The sequence below is a fragment of the Arachis ipaensis genome, chromosome B08, assembly GCF_000816755.2.
Source record: "Arachis ipaensis cultivar K30076 chromosome B08, Araip1.1, whole genome shotgun sequence".
NCBI lineage: Eukaryota > Viridiplantae > Streptophyta > Magnoliopsida > Fabales > Fabaceae > Arachis > Arachis ipaensis.
In genome coordinates, this window is record NC_029792.2 from 73,948,180 (window position 1) to 73,953,237 (window position 5,058).

Below are 5,058 nucleotides of genomic sequence, written 5' to 3' on the forward strand. Positions count from 1 at the left end.
GATAGTTAAAAAATTACTCGTAAAAAACAAAAGAAAATCAACGAAATTTTACGTATATTATGACTCAATTTTGTGAATAAATATGAGCTTTCTCCTACGTCCGTATAGTAACTTTTTAATTAAATAGTTGTACGATTGTGCAAATTAATAGTCATCGCACGTGTTGAATAATCAGATACTTCATAAATACTTTTTAGATCATTCTCATTATATTTTTATTATCTTCTATACCAAAAATCATATAATAATCATTCAATCAAATAAGTACATCATGATGAATGAATTATATAATACTAATAGTACTATTAGTATTATCTTTTCTATATACAACAGAAGCGGGAGTTAGCGGCGATAAATTTAGGACAATTTAAAAAAATGCTGCTATCTGATAATTTTGGGATAATTACTATAGTGGTTTAATTTTTCAGCTACCATATCGTTTGATTTATGGCAGATTTGGAACAAACTGCTAAAATAATCATCTATTCTATTCTATTATCTATTATCTATTATATTAGATAAAAAGAGAAAAAAAATCCTAATCTTCGTTTTCATTTTCCTTGTTACATGTAGTGAAAATTCCCATTCTTCTTCTTCTCCATCTTAGTCGAGAGATACCTAGTACTTACCCGTTTTCGCGAGAGCCACCCACCCCATCTTCGCAAGAGCCACCCACCCCATCAAGCTTTGCGTTGCATATGCAGTGGATATCTTCACTCGATTCATGTTCTCTCTCTTTATTCAACGACATCCGTTTTCAACTACTCCGCCTCCTCATTGAGATTCACTGTCAATTCCTCTCCAGCGACGCCGACACTAATCTTAGGGAAGTTTAAACTTTTTTTACTTTTCTATTTAATTGATTTATCATTTATTACATCTTTGTTTTTTTTCTATGTAGTTTAATCTTGGGAGATATTTTTAGTAAACTATTGAGAGGTGCATTTGTTTTCTTGATATTCAGATATGGTTGTAAAATTTGAGTAGATTCTCTATAAAATTCATGTGTATTAGGACTAAGGGTTATCTATTAGGAATTAGGTTGAATTTTTGGATCTGTTTTAATTGATGAGTTTTCAAATTACCAAATTGTCTTTCACTTGCTTCTTGACCTAAATTACCAAATTGTGTTCCTCTGCAGCATTGTGATTGGCTATGATGAAGGGACTATTATAGTTAAACGTGGTCGAGAAGTACCTGTGGCTAGCATGGACAACAGTGAAAAAATTATTTGGGCTAAGCATAATGAAATTCAAACTTTCAATATAAAAAATGTAGCAGCAAATGTGGAGGTATGGGATTAATTTTCACCCTTATTTCTGTAGAATGCAATAATTTGTAAGTATTTGATTTTATTAACTCATGCAAATACTATGCTTCTTAGGATGCTGATGGAGAAGGGTTACCCTTGGCTATTAAAGAGTTGGGCATTTGTGATCTCTACCCATAAGTTAGTTAATATTCTTCTTCCTCACGTGATGTTCCATTTTATTGCTCTGTTTTCTCTAATTTTAAAGAGTTTCTATTCTTTCCTAATTCTCATCATACAACCCTTTCTTTGTGGGATTTTGAAAATGAATGATTGGCATGTTTATCCTAATTTATTATGCTGTATTTTTCACATGTAAGTATTTGATTTTATTAACACATGCAAATACTATGCTTCTTAGGTTGCTGATGGAGAAGGGTTACCCTTGGCTATTAAGGAGTTGGGCATTTGTGATCTCTACCCATAAGTTAGTTAATATTCTTCTTTCTTACGTGATGTTCCATTTTATTGCTCTGTTTCCTCTAATTTTAAAGAGTTTCTATTCTTTCCTAATTCTCATCATACAACCCTTTCTTTGTGGGATTTTGAAAATGAATGATTGGCATGTTTATCCTAATTTATTATGCTGTATTTTTCACATGTTTCCTAAAGCCTACTAGCAGTTTTGTTGTGCTTCTATGTAGGAAGCTTGATTTTATTATGTAATGTTAGAAATTGAAATTGAGATATTGAACAAATTAATCTATAAGGATATAATTATACAACATAAATGATTTCATCTGCTTTTATGATGGGCAGAATACAGGTTAATTTATAGGATTGATGTCAACATGAAAGTGAGTAAGTGGTGTTCATTTCATATTAAACTAAAAAAAAAAGGAAATTTCATATCATTTAAAATTCATTAACTTGACTTTTTATTATCTATCAATTTATTGTCAGTGTTATGGGATACACACTACTTTTAAGCTTGATTAGTTATCAATCCCATGGCTGCCCATACATCCTCCTCTCATCGTCGTCGAAGTTTTTTCTCTCCTTAACTCTGCGTGAAACCCTTATACCCTCCTCTACCGTGCATGAATCTCAACTATCGCGGCCTCTCTCCTGTCACTGGTTCGTTCTTCTTTATTGCTCTTTCTTTCTTGTTTTCATTCTTGATTTTGATGTTGGTGTTGTTTTGATTGGAATCATGGTGTTTAGTTTTTACTTTTTAGATTAGGTTATTGCTTACTTTGCTATTTTTATTAGATTTGGATGAAGAAAGAGAGAGAAATGAGAGAGAGAGAGAGAGGAGTTTTGAGCTGCTTTTTTCAGCTTTCAAAATTCAGAATGTTTAAGCTTTGATTTTTAGCTAGCTGTTGCTCAAAACAAGAAGAATCTCCAAAAAAATTTCTCTTGCAAGAAACTGACTAGTAAGAACAGTACCAGTACTAATAGCACTAGCTGTAGGTTCTGGAAAGTGAAGCTGGTGATTACACCACACCATGTTATGGAACTCATTATTATTATTATTATCCTATTATTAAGGGCTTGATTGGGTGAGCTATGTGAAGTTGTTTCTGTAAATTATAAATGTGGTTTTTCCCAAATCCTAGCTATGTTAAGTTGTTTATGTAGGATGTGTTGGGAGAAATTACGGATTTTGTTGTATGTTTTGATTGTTTTAGAGAGATTTTATAGAAAATGAGGGTCCTATGCTTGTAAAAGGAGGAAAAGAAATTGTCCCAAGTGTGATCAAAACTATGCAAGTTGCCAGGCAACGTGGAATTCTCATAGTTTAGGTAATAATTTGCTTCATGAGTTTATTGTCATTGCCTTTTTCAGTATCTGATCTATTTGTGTGAGAGATGTATGTGGTGGATAGTTTTAACTTAATTTTGATATAATTGGATATTAGGAAAATCTTTTGAAAGTCCCTAATAGCATTATTGTATTAATATTGTTTTTTAGTCACTATATTTTTTATTTATAATCACAAACACATGCCTTTTATATTTGGCTTGAGGAGTTATGATACAGCTCTCCTTTAGCATTTCTGTTAGAGTTATTGATATTAGGAAATGAGATGAGAAATATGTGTGTGTGTGTGTGAAAACTTATTATCAAATGTTGTTTTCTTTGAGTTATATCCCCTATATTATTATGTCGTTCAACAATTCAGGATACTAATTCATTTTGTTTGTAGGGGTTCAAATTTCAAGTTGTATTAGGCAAACTCTCTATGATACCGTAGCATTAGACTATCAACCTGTAACCTGTAATTTGACCATATACTTTTGTTGCTTAGTTATCTAACTCTGTAGATGCTTAATTTAGTTAGCAACACCTTTGTTAGAGTATGTGCTTATCTGATATGAAATCTATAACTTTAGGAATTCTTCATGCTAGTTTTAGACATAAATTATTTTTTGAGATAAAAAAATAGATATATTAACATATTATGATAGGATCACACTACAAAATTGACATCGAGGGACATTGGAGCATACAATTTGTTGTGCCTTGATGTTATTCAATTCAAGACTAAAAAAAGTTGCTTATGTCTCTATCAAGGTAAAATGTAAAGTGAAAAAATGCAAAAAATGTATGCTATTTTGCTTTTAAAAAATGTCACAGTAACCTAGTATATCATTTGTAACGCAATAATACTATTTATCTTGCATTGAGTTTCATTAAATCAGTTTCAAATGTCGAAAATTAATTTACTTATAGACTTGTAGTGGTTGAATGTTATTAGAGGAGACCCAGAGGAAGTTGCTTGAACTGCAGGTAGAGTTGGAAGCCGAGAAATTGAAAAGAAAGGTGATCGAGGTTGAAGCAGTAGCAGAGAAGAGAAAGAGGCAGACGATGGAGAGTGGTCTGAGATATCTATTTCAGCAGCAGGGTGAGGAGCTACCACCAGACATTGCTGCAGGGATGAGTTCCGTGGAATAATAGAGTGACAAATAGTATATTAGGATAGGAATTGTTTTAGTTTGAAGTCAACATTTAGTTGAATTTGACTATGCAACTCTTTGCAAGAGACTTGTTTTATTGATATCTTTATAAATATATTATTTTGTCTTGCATATAATATTTTTTTTATTTTTGCCACAGGTTTAGATTCTAGGCCTGAAAATATTAAGACTTAAAATATTAAAAAACCTTAAAAGCACAAAAAAATATATGTATAATATTTAAAAAAAACTGCGATTTTTATAGAAAAACGAAATATTTTTTTTAAAACTATTTTAAGATCAAATCGTGTCAGTCTCATTTGGCGGCGGTTTTCTACTCTTGCGGCGCAAAATTTTGATTTAGAGGCAGTTATACCAGCGGTTGCTGAAAACCGTCGCCAAACTCAATCCCGACGCCCATAACTAGGGTGATCCACTGAACCGCCGGCCTTTGATTTTGCGGCGGTTTAAAACCTAAAACCACCATGAAAGAAACCGTCGGTAAGTAACACCTCTCTTTAAAGATCTTTTTGTATGTTAATAATTCTATCAAATTTCAATTATTAATTATTATTATAACTTATTCTGTAATTGCGTAAGTATAGAAAATAATTTTTCAATTAGTTAATATTAATTAAGTTTTTTTAATTTAAAAAAAAGTTAGTATTGACTAAAAAGAATTAACTTCCTAACATTAATTCACTACTAGAAAACTAGTTATTACAGACGGATATTTTCGACGGATTTTATCCCACGGAAATACAGACGGAATTTTAGAGGGATTTTTTTGTCGGAAAACAAAAAAAATGAATTAGCATAAATTACAGACGGAAAACAAAATCCGTCGAT

At 31.6% G+C, this 5,058-nt stretch overlaps 1 long non-coding RNA gene across 2 annotated transcripts; it reads left to right on the forward strand.

The window, feature by feature from the left end:
• LOC107614430 lies at nucleotides 457-4,346 on the forward strand. Of its 2 annotated transcripts, none has more exons than XR_002352598.1 (4): nucleotides 457-1,292; nucleotides 1,671-1,740; nucleotides 2,891-3,054; nucleotides 3,994-4,346. It is a non-coding gene; the product is annotated as an uncharacterized LOC107614430 (long non-coding RNA). The 2 variants fall into 2 exon arrangements; XR_001614432.2 differs by having other exon boundaries at nucleotides 460-1,292; nucleotides 1,671-1,736.